This window comes from Lactuca serriola, chromosome 6 (assembly GCF_051521515.1).
Source record: "Lactuca serriola cultivar US96UC23 chromosome 6, Lser_US96UC23_V15, whole genome shotgun sequence".
Taxonomy (NCBI): domain Eukaryota; kingdom Viridiplantae; phylum Streptophyta; class Magnoliopsida; order Asterales; family Asteraceae; genus Lactuca; species Lactuca serriola.
This window is the reverse complement of record NC_136413.1, coordinates 33,576,016-33,596,965: the sequence shown is the minus strand read 5'-3', so window position 1 is coordinate 33,596,965 and position 20,950 is coordinate 33,576,016.

Below are 20,950 nucleotides of genomic sequence, written 5' to 3'. Positions count from 1 at the left end.
CAGGAGCCTCATGCAATTCACAAATAATATGGATACAAAGTCATCTCAGAGACTATGTCATTAAGATGAAAAACGTTCATTTATACTGTGATTCCGAAAGTGCCATACACATTTTCATAACCGTTTTCAACATTCAAAGATAAAGCACATCACGTTGCACTATCACTTCATAAAAGATCATGTCGAAGACGAAAATGTTGAAGTACCTTTTGTACGATCAGATGATTAACTGGTTGATATCTTCACAAAAGCTTTACTAGAAATTTCATTTGACAGGATTTTGCAAGGACTTGGAATGATTGATGTTGAATCAGTTCCAAAGTCAAATCCTTGAACTTACAAAAAGACAATTGTTCTCTTGCGATGTGTTGCGAGCTTCCCAGGATTTCACATTCGGTTTGCGAACAACATACTTAGTTGCGAGAAGGTGTGATCTTTCACATGCCGGTGCTCTAGGTATTTTTTTAATCTTATTCTTATTTCTATATTTATTTTTCAAAAACTTTCAAAAATCCAAAAAGATTTTTCTTATTTTTGTCTTAGTGTTTCAAAAAATATCCAAAAATTCAAAAAAAAAATTTATTTTTTTTCTTTCATTTTTTTTCAAAAAGATTCAAAAATGCAAAAAGATTTTTCTTATTTTTCAAATTTTGTCTCAAGCTATATTTGTTGGCATGCCTATTTCTTGGGAACGAATGTTATTCTCGTTTACATTAGTTAGGTGTCCCGAGAAGCATGATGTAGCATGCTAGATAAAGTCTCAACGTTTTTTTTTTTTTTTTTTTTTTTTTTTTTTTTTTTGCAAAAAGGCCTGGATGAAATTTCTTATTCTAAGATTTACCTCTAAATAGCTCGTATTAACCAAAATCATCAAGCTACCTATCTCTACTCATTATGGAGTTTAGAAATTTCTGCTTCGTCAATCTTTCATAGCAGAGGTACTACATTTATTTTAACCAATCTTGGAAACCAATGATGTCTTGGGTATATACAAATCCAAACATAGAGTTCCTTTCTAAACCTTAAGGAATTGACAGATCACATTAATTTTTTATTAACCCTTGAACTTTCGAGTCTATACTAACTCGAAGTTAGATTTCTCATCAATTATTTTTATGATCATTCTCATTGTTAACTTACGAATTTGAAAAACTACTTGTTCTTTTCCAATCTTATATTTCTTAAACTAATCACACACAATGACATGTATCCCGAGGCATCTCTAATAAAATACAACTAGGATGTAGGTGTGCAAACATTATGTGCTTATGATCTATTGGTAACTATTACCATGATCTTGGTGAAACCCAATAACCATTTCCAAAAAATGAATTGACGGTGAGCATTTTTGTTCTAGCATGAAACAAAGGAATTGACGGTTGAAATTCTTTCATTTTGCAACGCCATATTTTTTAATGGTTAAAATCTCTTAATTTTCGTTTGTGATATCTTTATGAGATTAATTGATTCCAGATTAATTTCTTCCCCACAAGATCCAATTTAAAATTTCAAATTATGAGATTTATGTATGACCATTTTTCTTATCCCGATGCTACTTTCCAATCACTATAGCATTTTTTTTGAACTTGATCTTGGCTACATTGGTTAATCAAGTTTTTCCTTTTATATCTTTGCACTTATGTTAAGTTACATCTATGACCAGAAATGAGCATGCCCATGAAACGTATGAAAAGATGTCTTTCATAACTTCTTAACAAGTTTACGATTGAACGGGAAACCACACAAGCACTTCTTAGTCTCTCTTGACTATTGAAGGAAGAGAATATGTACCCGGGATCTAATTGCTTTTATATCAAAGATTCTTTGATATCACTACTTATCTAAATTTTATGTAATTTCCTTCTATCTTTTCATTTGGCATACATTTGCAGTGAAATCTCTGATTTCTCAAACTTTGGGTTCTATTTGATTAAGAAAATCTCAATGCACTTGCGAAAGACAATACTGGTTGTAATTTTAATGGATACTATTTCAATTTGAGAAAATTGAAGGGTAGATCAGTGATTAAGAAAATGTTGCACACCAAAAAGGCATATTTCTTTTGAATTGTAAAATTCAAGGCGCGTATTAAAAGGGTCTGACATCATGATGATCAATAGATGGCGGTTGAAATTTGTTACAAAAGTTTAATGAGGTGGCAACATTTTATTGGTTCATTATATTTGGAATGATTGGCGTAATTCCATTTGTTGGTTTTGAGACGCAAAATATTTAATGCGTGGTGGCGGGTTTTCTCTCTCCACTCATATAAATGGTTCAAATTCAAATCCCACAACTCTTTCGTCGTCTATAAACCCTAAATGTTTATCTTTTTCCCCATAACACTAAAAAAATCCTACAAAGCAACCTTTGATTGACGATAATATGCTCAAATCAAAAGGCTTCTTCTGATCATATCTATTTCATGGAACAATGTTCCTCATTTGCACTGTTGAATATCAAGTTGAAGTAGAATATGGTGGTTGTTCTCGATCCATCGAAGTATTCTCAACTAGTTCAACCATTTATCGTCTACTTGGATCATTCTATATTGAAGAAAACTCTGGTTATGGTTAAGGATGTCCCAATTTCTCAGCTATCATTGGCATATTCAACCGCAAGTTGCAATAAGAAGATGGAGGTAATGAGCTCTGAGATTCAAGGGGTGAAGACGTAAATTTCCAAATCGAATTTTTGCAAGTGGCTAGAGCTTTGCTAAAGATTTGATCACTCCTGAAAAATTTATGCGTCATCCATTATTCAGGTCTATAAGCAAATATGGTAAAACTCTGATTTATCTGTTCATTATCACTTTAAGAAGTCTACACTTCCTCCCATTTGGAATGCTCTATTTACAATTATGCTCAAATGCTTTTCTGAGAGATCAATTGGATTTGATAATGCAAGTCGATTGTTTCACCCATCGTTATTTGGACTCTATTCTGGAGAAAAGATCGATTTTGGAACTATCTTATAGGATCAATTTGTTCAAAGTCCTGCTTCAAAGACAAAGGACACTAAAATTTCCTGTGCCCATATTTGTTCTATTATGGTGCGAAATGCTATGCTCCATTATCATCTTCCAAAGATGAGAGATATTGTTATTGTTGATATTCCCAAGATGCAAACCACAATGTTTTTCACTACTGATCCAAAGAATTTCTTGATTGTGTGTTCAGTTTCTCCAACCATGTTATCTACGTTTCCTACTGATAATCCTATAATTGTTGAATACTTGAAAATTGCGGTTAATGCTGGGGGTGATGGGTCTGAATCGATTCATGAAGAAGAAATTCCAAAGAAGAAAGAAAAAAGTTTCAAGCGAACAAGGAAATATATTGTTTCTAAGAAATTCAAAAAGCAAAAGAGGCGAAATATTAATCATGTTGTTATTGAAGAAGAATCAAGTGAGCATACTGAAAGCCTTGATCGCAATGAAAAAGAGTCTGCTCTCAACAATGAAGAAGATTTTCCAAACATTGGGCTAAAAATAGCAACTGTTTCGGAGCCGATTCAAACGTCCACTCCTCTTGTCTCTTCGCACATGGAGTCCCAAGCAAAAATTTATAAACAAGTTGTTGATGGTCCTTTTCTCAATCTTTCACAAACACCTCTTACACCACCAATTCGTTATGCTATTTCTCAATTCACACAACTCATACCGAATCTCCAAAAACGGCTTCTACTTTTGAATCCCATCGGGAGGAGAATAGAAACTCAGGCATCCCTCATAACACATTTGATGTGGGGCCAAATGTCAATATTGGTGTGAACTTTTCTCAATCAAATGTGTCTGGACCAAAATTTACTTCTACTCCACCTGTTAATGATCATGTTGATGAATAAATTCTTATGAAAGAACATTCAGAGTCTAATGATGACTTTGTTGCAACTAATTTTACATTTCAAGTGGAAAGTGATGATGATGATGATGCTCCAATAACTAAAGGTGATTTTCACAAACTGAACAAGAAGTTAGATTAAATTATTTCTTAGTCTTCTACTTTATGAAATGTAAAGAACTAATCTCTTCTCATCAAGAAAAAATTCAAAAGCTTGTTCACGCTAATGCTGATAATCTTTCACAGCACAAGATGCTTGTTGAAGATTCTTCTAAACTAATTTCGGAAGCTAGTTCGCAAGTCTCTACAATTCTATTAGAAGTAAACACTTTTTGCATCAAAACAAGAGGCTTTCATGAATTCATTTCAAACATCTTTTGAAAAAATGTTTCTGAGATGAACAAGGTGATTCCCAGCTTTTGGACCTCATTATAGAATAAAAAGACGACTTTTGTGAAATTTGCTTTAGATTACATAAAGATAATGTTGATCAGCACACGTCTATTTCAAACTCTATTCTCACTTTACAAACAAGTCTTGCTCATGAGAACAAAATAGTGGATGCTCTGGCTAACTCGACCACAAAAATCAAGGTTATTAGGGAACAACTGAAGTCTACTGTTTTTGATCTTGGCAAAACAAATGAAGAGCTTATATTGGTGAAAGGGAAAAATTTTCAGATCAACTAGTTGTTAGTGAACATTGTTTAAATGGAAGATTCTGCTTATGCAGATTACATTTTTCAACTCATAGATGTAAAGCTAAAGCCTACTCTCTCAAAGTTGAATGATATTTTGAATGTTACGAGTAACAGGGCTACTTTCCAACAAGGGGGGGGGGGGAGAAGAAGGAGCGTTTTTGGAAGTCAACATCAACAATCCTTATCAAATTGGTCCAATGGAAAAGAACAATGCGAAAATTCATTTGGAGAAGAGGACTTTGGAAGACAAAGTGAAGAATTTGAGAGAAAAGGAAACTAGCCAAAAGGGTAATATAGCTTTTGGTTCAGAAAAAGGAAATGTGAAGATTGTGTCTGAAAAAGAAGATGAACTTAATCCAAATTTAACTAACGAAGAACAAGTTGAACAAGCAAAATGTGATGCATTCATGGATGAGCTGAATGCCTTAAATGCGAAGATTAATATTGAGGAAGCTGAAAAAAAAATGTTGAAGCAATTCTTGTGAACAAGAAAACATTTTTCCTCCTTGGTCACTTGAAAGAATTGAAGATGAAGCTCTATCAAGACATTATTGGTTAGAGCCTTAAACCTTATTCCCTGTTAAAAATGATGCAGAATGTCAATTAGACTTGCCCATCACTGTGAAAGCCTTGCAATTTCGTTGTTTTGAAAGGATGCAAAATGCACCTATGGGGAACACAACAATAAATAGAAAAGTGTTAAACTTCTACAAGAAGCATTCTAAACCACAATATGAATCTTGGAACATAAAGAAGACTGTTGGTTTGAAGGTCGGGAAGTATGAAAAGGTTGAGGATTTTATAAACATTCACTTCAAAGCAGTTCGTGATCACAATCATGAAACTGATGAGTTTATTATGGTTGATCTTCCAATGATGAATCTGTTTGATTGGATTTCAATTGTCAACAACCTTTCATGAGATCCTATCAAGTATGAACCTATTTGTTCGCATATGAAGAGTTTGATTAAGGTGTATATAATTGAAATCGCAAATACTGATGTAGAGATTTCATCTGTTTTGAACAAAAGGCCTATCATGAAACCTATGGATCCTCCTGAAAATCTTGATCTATGAAGGTTGGGTTTATTGAAAACGAAAGCTGAGGAGTGGTGTTCAAAGTGAAAGAAAATGAAGTTCTGAAGAAGTGCATGTTTTATTTGATTCATAAGCACTTGTATTCTTCTGTGGCTTTAAATCAGATTTTTTCAAACGCTGAGAAGTACAAGAAAAATTCTTCTAATGATGTGAGATAAGTTTCCGATATGATCAAGTTGTGGATCGGTGTTCACTCTGTTTTGTTGAAGACGATGCCAAAGGTGTTTGATTTTGTGAAGAAATCAGAAGTAAAGACAACTGTCGTAAACTGACACAAATAGGGAGATTGTAGAGTTCGTATTTTGTGTTGTGTCATTTTGTAATGGGTATGTTTGTAGTTTGATATTGTGTTTACTTTGTGTGAGTCATGTTGCGATCTTGCACATTTGTGTTACCTTAAGTTCGCAACATAGTTGTTGACTTGAGAGGACTTTATAATATTCATGTGAAGCTTATAGAAAGGAATATTAGTTAGAAGAAAGGGTATGAGTTTAGCGTATAGAATAGTTCTTTACTATTGTATCGAATTATTCTGACTTAGTCGTTAATGAAAGTGAAATCTTATTTACTTCGTGTTTTCTTGTGAATATTATCTTAGTTTGAATCGTGAATCTAAATGTTCCTTCAAAAGCAAAGCTTTTTCCAACTTTCCAATCATTCACTTTAACAAGTGAGTGTATAGTTACCTTCATCTTACACGTAGATATGAAGTATCTAACTGATAAGTTGTTATATGTGCTTATGTGCAAAGACGATATGTGTTAGATGGAATGTTATGAAGATAAATTATATTACTTATACCAAATATGTATTTTTATAGATATACTACATTGGGTAACGAAGACTAGTAATAGGTGCCATAGTAAAATGAAAGATATAGGAAATGATAGAATGCCACGAACATAAAGAGGGTACTAGTGTGCCAATGATGTAGGAATGGTATCGGTGTACCAATTATATAAACACCTAACTAAGTAAAGGTGACAACCACCAAACTATTCATGACGATCATGTGGAACACTGGAAGCGATGGATTTTGTGCCTAAATACTGGCATCTATGGAATTAGTGCCTATTAGATAAAGATCGACAACTACGAACTTAATGCATACCAGATAAACGCTGACAGCTATGGACTTAGTGGATATTAGATAAAAATGTTCAGCGATGGATTTCGTGTCTATTCCTCAGGAAAAACCATTAGGAAGGATGATAGGAAAACAATCTACTGACAAGTATCATGGAGGAATCGATGAACTAGTATTGTCAGCATAAAAGATCCTTAGGGTATATCCTTAAGAATAAAGAAGATAATGGGGATAGGAAATTAGCTAATTTTTTGATAATTAAATATATTATTGTGGGTTGAAAACCCTATGTACTCAACAGGTTTCCCAACCTGAGCCACTCAGTTAATTTGCATCACAGGAATCGATACTAGATTACATTACATTGAGAGATTATAGCAGGTATGTTTATGCTTATGTTTTGTATCAGCTATGGCATCCCAAGTGTTGAAAAGATATCAATGTCGAGCATTTCTTCAAAAATATTTAATGTTAATATTATCTCACATTGAAATAATATTTTTGGGACCAATTTCGCAACAAAAGAAATACTTTGCTTTAAAATAAGCATAAACGAAAATTTTAAAATGACCATAAACTGGGGATGTAATATTTGGTATCAGATCTTTAGTATAAGCGAACTAGGAATTTTAGGAAATTTCTAGACTTAAACTTAGAATTCTAAGGAATGATCTTGAGATAAGTGTTTATTATATTTAAGGTAATACACCCGAATCGACACAAGCACCAGTACACTTTAGGACATGATGCCTAATTAGCTTTATGTGCTAAATGACTTATGCATGTTACATCTATAAGATGCATTATGATGCATTAGGTTGCCTATCTAATTGCCATTATTAGGTTTAAGGTCTATTTCCAAACTAGAATTCAGAAATTTTATGTGTTCAAGTTTCTAGACGTTTAATTACGGTATTAGAACTAACATATAACTTTTTAGAGTAATAAGGAGGATTATGCGTCTAAACCTTCCCTATCTATATTCTCGTCTCATTAAACTAAACGTTTGATTTGGTCTATAAGAATGTCATGGTGAGAATGCCCAGAAGATTAGGAAACGCTAATGGAAACGAGCAGCCTGAGCCACCAGTGATTGAGCGTACACCATAGATTGCAGCTGCACTCGAACCTATCAAGTTGGCAATGATACAAGTGGTGTTGGATCGTCAGATGGAAGAGAAAATGCAGCTACTTCAACAGAATATGGATTAACCTACTATTCCTATTGTGCAACTTAATAAGAACATAGAACAGTCAGAGGAAGGAAACTATGATCGAAGTGTCAGTGAAGCTGAGCAACGTATGATTAGAGGAGACCAACCTGATGGAGGAAACGATGGACGTGGATGCAAGTACTAACATTTCATGGCATTCAAGCCATCGAGTCTTTTTGGAAGCCCAATACCGGTGAAATTCATGGATTGGATCTCCGAGATGGAGATGGTGTTTGAAAGTTGCAACTATAACAACCGGTAGAAGACCGTTCTTGCGGTTAGACAATTGAAGACTAGGGTATTATGCTATTGGAAGTTATTGGCTGATACCATGCCCAAGGGAGAAGTTATTAGGATGTCTTAGAAAGCCTTCCTTGTGCAATTGAATATGCAATACCGCTATAAGCAGGATCTTCTAGAGATTAACAATGAATTCAGGACCTAAAGAAGGGCAAAATGAGCATCATTGATTATGCTACAAGTTTTATGGAGAAAATAAAGATAGTTCCTTAACTAGTTTCTACCGAACTTTCCAAAGTAAAAAAGTTGGTAGTGGAGTACCAGCGGACGATGGGCCAACAGTAAAGCAAAAAGCTACTCTGAAAGCCACCATTTAGGAAGCTAGGAATGTGGTGACCCAAATAATGGAAAAAGGTCTGGAAAAGGCTAAGAAAGGAGAGAAAAGGAAGCATGAGTGATCTCTAAGATCCGATAATAAAGGGAGATTCACTATGTCTAAATTGGTCAATAAGAAGTATGGGGGTAGCAGTAAAGCGAAGAGCTGTGAGAAGTGCAAGAAGAAGCACTTCAAAAGATGCGATGGAGAAGTGATTTGTTATAAGTGTGGGAGGACCAATCACTAAGGATTGTACGTTTAATGACAAGGTATGCTACTGATTTGGAGACAAGGGACATATGTCGAAATATTTCCTAAAGAAAAACGAAGCAACAAGATTGAATGCGTCGCCAAAGCCAAAGGCGAGGGAATATTTTATGGGCTTGATGAAGAAACTAGAGGGTGATAATTTAGAGCTGCTTATCAGGAGTACTTGATAGAAAGATACAAATGATTAGTTTTAGGTTGTGTGGCATGATGTAATAGGCATACATCGTAAATAAATCTTGTAACCGTTTTCGAAGATAATGTAATTTACTAAACTACAATATGTGCTTTTTGTGCAAATTTCCTTTTGTGATAACTTAGTGGACTACAAAAAAAATACTTAGGACGAGTATGAGTAGGTGTGAAAGGTAGAAGAGGCCTATACTACCATAAACACATGACTCACACATGGATAAGGAAAGTCACAAGGTTACTAAGACCCTAGTAGTTGAGCTATTTTTTTTCATTTCCATCATTACCTTTGTTTCGGTAATAACGATGAAGATAAATATTCTGACATAGTGATCATGTCAAATTGAGTTCGACTAATCTATAAAGTATGTTCGATGTAGTGTCCGACTTTAGGAAAAGATGAACCGAAGTGATCAATAGAGGTATTGCCATCATCACTAAAATTAAGCAGCTTGTAGCTAGAAGTACTACATGATAGAAGATGATTATACCACATTCGAACATGAAGGAAGGTATCCTTCGTATTAGAGTCTGACTCAAAGAGACCATTGCCTAACCATTGCATTATACGAGGAGAGGTCATTAGAACATGAATCATCAATATGTTATGGTAGTCGAAGTAAGGATCTTAAATTAGGTTAAGTCTATCCTAGAAGGAGCCGGAGCATCCAAATTTAGAAGAAAGAATAGGTGCAACACCATCAATAGTCCAAAAAGTCTATGAATTAGGAAGACGTAAGAGTTACAATTACCACCTAGAATGGAAAGGAAACGTGAGGAGTCATCATACAAGACCTGTTTTGTTGGTGATTCCGGGACGTAATAATCCTAAGGGGGAGATAATTCTAACACCCGCTAATTTCGGCTAGGAAAATAAGTTATTATATTTCATAATAATGACTTTTAAATAGGAGATTATTTAGGATGAATAATCTTAACCAAGTTATAGTATGTGTGACAAGGATTCCACACATATGAAGAACGCTAAAATCCAACTTCGTTTGAAGAAGTTATACTTCTTCGAAGTTTCACGATTAAACTGGTACGACTCTACGCATCGTCAAAAGTAAATTTTAGATAAATTACTTTTTAACCTAAGTGATCTAAACAAAATTCGTAGTAGTTGTCAAACCGAGAGCGTGCATATAGAGAACGTCTAAATCTGACTTCATTAGAGGAAGTTATGATTTTTCTAAGATTCAACATAGGAGTGTAACAACTTAGAAATAGAATTTTAGATCGGTTTGTTTTTAGCCAAAAAAAATCTGGAAAAGAATTGAAGATCTCTTTAATAGAAACCCAAAAATATAAATACAGTAAAGAACGGACGTCGGACGAGAGAGTTATGAATTTTTAACGGACTTTAACATTCTAAGTCTGTTAAAAATATAAATTTAAAAATAATGTAAAAAATTAGCCTACTGAGTATAAACGAAAGTTGCAGATCTCGTCGATAGCTACACGTGAATATAAACTAGTGGAAATTGGAGCTCGTATGATGAAGTTATGAACTTTCTAAGATTTTATAAAAATTTGTGAGCATTCGCGTGCACAAACAAGATGCACGTCGCACATCGACAAGCCACTAGATTGCAACACGTGGCACCACCCATCGAGCGACACGTCACCCTGGCCGACCACATGCATGGCGCGTCCGAGCCAGGATGTGCAGCGTGGACCCCGAATCAGCCTATTTAAACTTTTGATTTCAACTCATTTTTCTCACATCCTTCCTCCGAATCCTCTAGAGATCATTTCAGTTCCTTACATCCTATACTCCCTAGTTCCCGGTCACTTTAACGGGCCCTGCGGTGTCAGATAACCAGAGAATAGAATCTCCCAGATCGAGATTCTATCCTGGTAATTTCCCAATCTTCACTAGATTTCCATGTAAGTTAAGCTACGTTTATTTTATTTAAGTGTAACTTTTAATTAAAGTCATAGTCATTATTATGAACATATAATTAAGATTTATCAGTGATTCCAAGTTGTTATACTGATTGATCTACTTATGAGGATGATGTCTAGGTTGGATTTAGTGATGTGTTTAAAGTGGGATTTCCAAATAGTATACTCTATATACCAAATATACCAAATATTATACTTCGTTTCAAAATCTAAAGCTTAGATTGAGAAATTTTAATAAATTTAGTCAAAGGATACATAATGTCTTCTCAAATTTCGATTATGATTACGACATCCCTCTTCATAGTTCGAATTGTGAGAACGTGACACATAAAATATTATGGCAGAAGATTGATAAAGTATCATATCTTTATGTAAGACATTATGCATCGTGTCCCATACGCTTCGGGTATAGGATCGATTGTGAATGCTATAATATTTGACCATTCTAAAATTGTCAAATGTCTAGCACATTAAGAGGGAAAAATGACTAGAATCGGTTTTGACTAAAATAATTAAACAACTGTCAAAGGACAATCCAAAGTTCGCTGAGGATTGGTCGCTTGTGAGTAGTTGGAAGTATAGTATTGGATGGATCATATCGACATTATTATGAATAGATAAGATTCTATTAAGAATGAGTTGTCATATGGCAAATGTGGAAATGTTTCCATATTGGGAGTTGGATATTGAGAATCTATGTCTAGATTAGAAACTTTTATGCAAGAAGGATGTTCAAAGGAATGTACTTTGAATGTGAGACTTCACGTCTATGGAATTGTCTTGTAACAATTTCCGATAGAGTACTTTGTAATTTCATTGGCCAAGTCTTGGTGACTTTTGTGCTATGACTTTGCGAAAGGATTGTTACATAAAATGTTAGAATCTAGCATATTCTGGTAGTGGCAAGAACCTTGTGTTCTAACATTAACGATAAGGATTGGGAATTGTGAAATGAGCATCATTGAAAAAGTTTTTCAATTGATCTATTTCACAAAGTAAGGACCATAGGAAACATAGTGTGTATGCTTTGTGCATGGGACAACTATTGTTGTAATTTGAGTGATAAGTTGATTTTCTGAAACAGTTAACGATAAATAATGAGTAATCAATATGGTGGTTAAATAGAAGTGTTTTATTTACTTTCACAAGTTTGGGGCCATACAGGATTAAGTATTATTGTTGTGTTTCAGTTTGCATGTTTTGACTTCCAGAATAACTAGGTTATTCAAACATCCACAATCGGTCATACGCTGGAAGTAGGTATGAGGGAAGACTGTCATGAAAAGTCTGTAGATTGTCTGAAGAGTTTATACATAGCACAAGTTTGCTGCAGGGTTCATGAGTGCTTTGATAAGATTAGAGTATTGGATTAAACCCACGCTCACTTGGATCACTTCACGGGTGATTAGTGAGACGATAATATTGTATATTCTTGAAACCGAGACGTGTGAGTTGTTATTTGTTGGTCGGTTGCACATTGATAATAAGTAAACGCACCAATAAGTTGGTGTTATAAAACTTATTGTTGTGTGTGATTCGATCAGTAAATGCAAGCAAGCATATGAGTCGAAGTTTATCCATTCCTTTTACCCAAAGTGGGATAAAAGCGATATCTGTGGGCCCCTCGATGATTTAGTGATGACACCTAAGCGCTTGGCCAAGCCGAGTCTAAGTTGATGTGTTCAATTATAGTCTGTTGTCAGTCGTCATAAATCGGAATTCGGGAAACAGTATAGAGAGAATGATTGAAATTCATGTCTTATGTCTATACGATATCTTGAGAATGGAGGAATATACGATCCCTTATTTAAAGGACACGCTATCTGATAAGATCAGAGTTGACAACAGCTTTTGAAAGGTACGATTACTGATCAGGTTCTGAAGTCATACGGAAAATAGTTATTAGACTTATCCAAGTGGGAGACTGTTGGATTAGTGTTTAAGTCCATAACTATTTTGGTATGTACTTGACCAAATTATGAGCATGGTCCTTTTAGGTTGCCTTCACATAATATATTAAAGGAGAAATCATATTGTTTAATTAATATTACTCAAGAATTAATTGATAATTAATTTTGTGGCTAAAAGAGATTAATTAAACTTAGGGGACTGATATTGTAAGTATAAGATAGTTAAAAAGTTGAGCTAAGGATCCATTAGATGGAAATGGACGAATTCTGTATGGAGATCCATAAAGAAATCATCCAAAGGCCTTCTGGAATGGTCCATGGGCTGCATAGGGCTTAATTAGTCAAATTAGGGTTTACTAGCTTGATAACCCTAATTGCCTAAGTATATAAAGGACCCTTATGGCCCCAAAAACATGGTGAACTCTAGGATTAGGGTTTCTAGACGTTTTGGGCAGCCTCCTCTCTTCTCCTCTTCATCCAAGTTGCTTAGTGGTGTTTGTGACTCCATTAGAGGTGCAGCACTTGAGGCACTAAGCTTTTGAAGCCAATCAAAGCAAGGAATTGATTGTTATTGCAATATAACAATCAAAGGTAATTACTAAACCCTTATTTCAGTTCTTATATGTTAGATCTAGGGTTTATAGCTTTGGATATTCAATTGCATGTTCATTAGACAAACTAGATCCAAAAGCTATTAGGGTTTGCATGTACACCATAGGATTGATGTTTTGCTTAAAACCCATCACCTATAAGTCAAATTTATCAGTAATTGCAAGTCATTATACTGATTGATCTGCTTACGGGAGAGGTGTCTCTAATGGTCACATTGGCTTGGTTGTTGGATTTCATAGTGGCTACTCGCCAAAATGATCATGTCTCCTAGTTATCCTGCCTGGCTAATCCTTACTTGATAGATCTTGATGTAGTCATTGTGATTAGTGAGGAATCTAGACTATAATTATTATAGTCACCAGAATTAGGAAACTAGAATACGACTTAGTAATCTATGTGTCTAGACTTTTTAATGTATGAAGCAAAGTGCTGCCGAAATCGTTAGTCATCCACTTTATCACGTGAGTGCATAGTTACTTTCAAACTTACACATAGATACAAGTATTTTAAATTCTTAATTTCTATATGTGTTGTCTTTGTTGTGTTTAACGTATTTATGCAATATGATTGTTACTTGATTAAATCATATGTGTATCATACTTAATAATATGAGTGGGTAGTGAAGGGTTGAGGGAAATAACATATGAGAGGTCGTGATAGGGTTGTGTGAAATAGTGGTTGTGCTAGGTTAGTAAAAGTTGTGCAAAATAATAAGTTGTGTCTACCGTGTTATCCAAAGTACTTTTGTGGTGCCATGCTAAACCAAAGTACTATTGTACTTTCGTGCCTTCCATGATCCAAACTACTAATGTATTGCTGTGTTGCCGTGTTTACCCAAAATATTATCATACTGTCATGCCTAATTATCTTGGAATTATACTTGTCTATAGATAATGATCCTTTAAGAAGATCCCTCAAGGTCATCATATTAGGATTAAAAAGTGAGAATAACGGGATTGGTGTAATTGAGTTATTTGAATGTTGAAGAATATATAATTAAAGATTATAATATTGTAGGTTGGAAACCTTATGTATCTCACCTGGTTTCCCAACCTGACCTACTCAATTTATTTTTATCACATGATGCCAAGATACATTACACTGAGAGATTAAAGGAAATGTACATCATTAGTGTAAATTAATGTAAAGTCTGTTTATGCTTATGTTTTGTATTAGTTATGACATCCCAAGTTTGGAAAAGATATCAATATCGAATGTTTAATGTTAATATTATCGCACACTGAAATAATATTTTTAGGACCAATTCCACAACAAAAGAAATACTATGTTTTAAAATAAGCATAAATAAAATTTTTAAAATGACCCTAAATTTGGGGATGTGACAATAGAGCTCCTAATATTGGAAGCGCAAGATCCACGCCCTCCAAGCATATAAGTGTGCGTTAGTGAGCATGTTAATAGTGTGCTCGTACATCGTGTTGATGTTTGCCCATTCGATTGTGAATGTTGACTGGGGATAACAATGAGCGAGTAGATAGAGAACATTGTAATTATAAACCTTTGCATAGGTGGTGATTAGTTTTGTCTATGTAAAAGATAATGTCGACTACTTGACATGGAGCTCAAAGCTTTGGGATTGGTTCAAACAACACAACACTGTGCGTTTGGATTATTGTTGAGTTTTTGGAAGCCTTACTATAAGAGTTAGTTGATATTAGTGGACAAGCCATAAACAGGTTGGTCGTTAGGTTTGAGGAGAGGATTACAGTCATTTAAACAACATATGGGATTTTTGAGGCATCTTAGGAGAGAGAGGGGGAGAGAGAGTGTGTGTGTGTGTGAGAGAGAGAGAGAAATAGATAAAGAGAGATAACTTAGTTTGGAGACATAATTATGGAAGAGGAAGCGGGCGCAAGACCCGACTCTGCTAACAAACTGTTGGATTAGATGTCTAAGCCCATAACTATTATTGGTATGTACTCAACCCGAGAGTAACATGGTCCATTTGGGTTGCGTAACACCAAGGCAATTTGTTAGGATGGACTCATGAGAGAAGGTTACATATGATTTATTAATATATTATAAGTTCTAATATATTAATATGAAGTCATATGTTTTAATTAGTATTGATCAAGAATTAATTTGGAATTAATTTAGTGATCAAAAGAGACTAATTAAATCTATGGGGACTAATTATGGTAATTAGTTATATTTATATGTGTTGGGCTTATGATTCATGTTGGACCAAGTTTATGTATGGACACATAAAGAGTTGGGCCACATCAACCATGGATCATAAAATCCATGGGTGTGGATTTGGGTTAAACCCATGACCTTTGGAATCCACCATATAAATATGTTGCTTCATGACCGAAAACATGTGCTTCATTCTTAGAGAAATATGGAGGTGTTTTGGTGCATGGAATTTTCTCTCAAGAGTCACCTTTGTTCTAGGTGAGTTGTGATTCCATTTGAGGTGAAACACTTGGGGAACTATGCTTTTAAGGCCAAATACTTCAAGATTTCAAGCCACATAAAAGGTATGTTACTCTAACTAGTATCTTGTATTGCTTATGTCAAATTGCATGCTACTTATAGGCTTAATACCTTGGAAACAGCTTTGTATGTATAATTTGTGAAAACATAGATCCAAGGTATTTAGGGTTGTATGTTCACCATAGGATGTTGTAGCATACTAAACCCATTAGTGGTATCAAACCCAAGGCTTGTTTTCAATTATACTTGATGCAAATTGCTGAAAAATCGGTTTTTTGGTTGTCTGGACAGTGGACTCACCGATTCCACTGACAGACTCGTCGAGTAGCATGCATTTTGCCTTGGACTCGCTGAGTCTACTGGTGGACTCGTCAAGTCTAAGTACAAATCTGACCAACTCGTCGAGTTAGTTCATGCACTCGACGAGTAGGAGGCCCAGAGCGCATATTTTCGACTTTTAAGGCTAGAGTTGGACTAAGATCATTACCGTAAGCTGTTTTTGAACTTATAAACCTATTTTTGATGTGTTAATGATCATGCTAATCCTATTTCAAAGATAATTGTCATAATTTCAAGATTTGTATTAGTTTATATGTCCATGCTAATTTCTTGAAGACTGATGATTTGAATTATGTTGTTCTTATAAGTTAGTTTAGATTAATAGAAAAATCATGTGATAATTTGTTTTCGATCCAAATTGATCTAAAAGTTTTTCATAATATGTGTTTTTGTATCTGGTCCTCAAGTTATATGAAAAGTCTCATTTATGATTTTTAAAAATCATAAGATTTTCATAAGTTATGAAAGTGAAGAGTCTCATTTTTAAATGCTTTAAAGTCTTCCATAACTTGTCCTCAAGTTATGGAACTTGAAGAGTTTTTTCATTAAATCTACTTTAAGCTCATAAGTTATGAAATTGAAAAGTTTTTGAATTGTTCAAAACTTGCCCTCAAGTTTTGGAATTTGTAAAGTTTCCCCCCATGAATGCTTTAATTCAAAGTTAAACCCATAGAATTTTAAAAGTTAAAGTTCAACCCTTATACTATTATAATATTAGTAGTTAATAGTTATATATATATATATATATATATATATATATATATATATATATATATATATATATATATATATATATGTATGTATAAGAACAAAGTTAGTCTTACCGTTAGTAGGCCTCATTCACGAAGTTGGTCTATAAGGGGGGGGTATAAGTTTACTTTCTATAAAATGGTAGTTTAATGGGTGTCCACTCTCGCCCACCGCTTCCTTGACTGGTGGAGGGTCGTTAGCCGAACGAGTTTAACAGGACATTAATTCTCCCTTCATTAAAAGTATAATGATAAATATAAATTAACTAAACTTTATTAAATTCCCAATCTTAGTTAGTTTAGGAAAATGTGAATTTGGTGTTGACCCATGAAATTACACTTTGTACCTTACCAAGTCGTTGGTGGAGCGTGTGTGGGTAACCAGAACACTAACATGGACTAGTAAGAGTGGAAAAGGGTAACTCAATGTTTATCATATATTGGTGGAGCGCGTGTGGGTAACCGGCACATCGATTAGGTGACAAAAAATAAGGATACCAAGTTAATTTGCATGGTTATTCACACCTTGTTTGTGATCCTCGTCATCCTAGTCACAAACTTGAAAGGGCACAACCAAGATTTAAACATGCCATTGAAAAGTTCAATGAATCTCAAAAGATCTAGGAGTTTTAATCCAATTAAAACCCAATACCCTTTTAGGTTTTCATGGTGGAAATTGGTGAATCGTCATTCTCCTACCTTCAAATATTTTATAGCTTGGATTACGACATCCTCTTCCATGTTATAAAATATTGTGTTGGGTCCTAGCCTTAATATTTCATATTGGGTGTTATATTAAGGACTCAAATCAACTAAATTGAATTTCTCCCATTGTAGATGTCTGGTTCAGACAACTATGGTCTTCCTAAATCTCTTGGAACAAGCTTTCTCCATCTCCTCCAATAATTCTCCCTAACCCACAAGTTTAAAGGCTTGAATAGTTCAAGGTCACTCAAGCCCTATTGGTAAGTCTATGTGCACTCACATCTTGGAGATGAAGTCACATATTGACAGGCTGGGAGAGTTGGGTGTCAAAGTCTCAAGGAAGTTGACTGGGTTCTTCAATCACTTCCTATGTCACATAGTGAGTTCTGTAAGGACTACTATGTAACAGACTACGACATGACCCTTAATGATCTTAACTATTTGCTTATTGCTGCTGAATCAACAATGATTTAGGGCATCGGTAAAGCAAATTTTATTGGAAGATCTACTTCCCAAACTTTCATGGACATTGACAATGGAAACATTGGAAGTCCAGAAAAGTCTTCTCTTCCAAATGGAATGGGATCGGCCATAGTCAACCCGGTTGACCAAATGGTAAAGAGAAAGGATTAGTCTGAGATAGTCCCATGTACCATTACCAAAGAGTCCATATGTTTCTATTGCCAAAAGATGGGGCATTGGTTGCAAAGCTGCCCGATTTACCTGAAAGTCCATAAGAATGGTAAAAGTCAACAAATTTGACTATGCTTCAGGTAAAGTCCATTATCTGACTCTATTAAGTTCCTATTTGGAGATTCTTATTACATGATGTGATTAGGTCACATTTTTATGTTTTGTAGAATCGAAGAAAGGAAGCTTAAAGGAAGAGTAAGATGATTCTGATCGTGAAGAGATGGATTTCAATCGCATAATCTGAATATCAGAATTCTGAGCTGCTACTTAAGAGTTATGATATATTGCTTAGGAATAGATAACAACATGTTGTCCATATGCATTTGCATTGTAAGGATAAGTTTTTTCGCAAGTTTTTAAATAAAAGAAAAGTTTTGATTTTATTTATTTTAAATTTCCTTACAATGTGATTTGTGAAAATTGTTGTTTATATGATTCCATTGATAGCAACATTGGAAAATGGATATAATTCTTTTTTTTTGTGGTAGTTTCATAATTTACCAAATAAGGAAAAATTCTCATCACCCAAGTTTCAGTTGGATAGAAACTTGGAATCATGCAATAAGTATTGTATGATGAATGAGAATTCTCATTTTTGGGAAAATAAGACTAATTCCTTGTTCACATGTATATGTGAGTCAAGTGAAGGACAAAGGGATCAGGTACACTTAGTTGTGCGCTGGTCAGGTGCACCATAAAGAACGATAAGGCTATTCGTCATGATTTACTAAAATTTGGTAAATATGTTTGTGCGTACAATTCTAAGTATAATTCTGAAATATTGGAAAGGTTTCAGTGTATGGCAGGACGAATGAGAAGAATCAAATTAGGTAGAAAGATAAAAGTTTCTCCAATCTGAAAAGATGGGAGAGTACTTTAGTATCGTGTTTTATGATTATCTTAGTGATTACGAAACCATATCACAATTGATCCTCCAAGGACATCTTAGTGCATTTGTATGACTAGGAAGAGGAATCATGAATTATTGAAATGGCTAAATCAAAAGATGAATCATACTTCGTTCCAAAATTGAGTCTTAGAGTAATACTCCGGGATTGTAACTTGAGTGACATAATCTTAAGAAGGTTTACAACACTTGTCAAATGTAGAGTAAAAGGTTTTCTTACTCTTGTACATTTGAAATTGGTAAGTTGTGATGTTTTGGAAAAAACAAAGACCAACTAAGGCCAATTGTGTGAAGTGTTTGTCTTGATAAGAATCCACACTAACTCTTGAATATTTGCTTTGTCAAGGAATGGTTCTTGACAAGAGAATCTTATATGTCAAGTGGTAAGTGGGAGTTTTAAAGATCTTGAAAAGTTTCAAGAACTAATCAAGAATAAAACCTGTTGTTTATCACTAGCACACGACTTGAGGTTTATAGCCCATCGTGTTGACATATTCTTGTTTCGGTATCCATTCTAGTTAAAGTTGACTATGCATGTCAGTTTTATGAGTTCTTAGTTGTTTGCATAACTACTAGGAAACAATGGTAGGCCCTTGTGCTGCCAGGTGGCAAGAAGTTAAGATTGAACAAGTTCAGTCCATATGATTTTGGATTTGTCACTGACCTCCTCTTGTGGTTATGACAAATTCACATGGATAGGAACACATACACCATAAAATCTAAGTGTCATAAGGTTTCTCTCCGATTCATGAAAATGATGGTGAGGAAACGCTTTCGCTAAATAGATTTTAAGTAGATAGAAATTGTGATATTTGCATTCTTAAAGTCGTTAGTGGAGCATGTGTGGTTAATCGGCACACTAACATGGACTTGTGAGAATGGCGAAAGGTCTAAACATTATGATTACGACATCCCTCTTCATAATTTTTTAGACACACATGTGAGCTATATAAGGAAAGGTGTATGATTTTGAGAAGCCTTGATAAAGTGTTATCAAAGCAACTCGTATCAGAAATCTGAACTTTGGTAAGAAAATCAATAAAGTATAGATTTCTAGAAGTCCAGCTGATTTCTGAGTACATGTCAAAGCTAGTGGGAGCATAACTGTTATGCTGCTAATTATTATGATAGTGGGAGCATAATCAATTATGATAAGTGTGACAACCCGATATTTCAACTCTTTGTAATGACCAAAATGGGTCAAGTATTGTAACCACTTTTGAGTAATAAAATTTACTTTCATAATAAAATGTGCAAATAGTTCTATTTTATTTCCTTCTATGTTTAAATGTCTTTGAACCATGATCGTACGTAAAAAGAACGCCCAAATCCGACTTCATATAGCGAAGTTATGATTTTCCCAAGTTCGGCTTAGCAACAGACAGCTAAAAACTCGAATCGGAGATCGAGCGAATTTTGGCCGGAATGACCTAAACGAGAATCGAAGGTCTCGACAATGGTATTCCAGCAGTAAAAAGTCTGGCAAAAACCAACATCAGATAAAGAAATTATGAATTTTCAAAGAAATTCCTTAAACACGATGAGTTTATAATAAATAATAAAAAAATAATTTCGGAATTTGCCGACTGAGTCTAAACGAAAGTTGTAGAGCGTAGTCTCACCTACGCGTGGATATAAAGACCATCGAAAACGG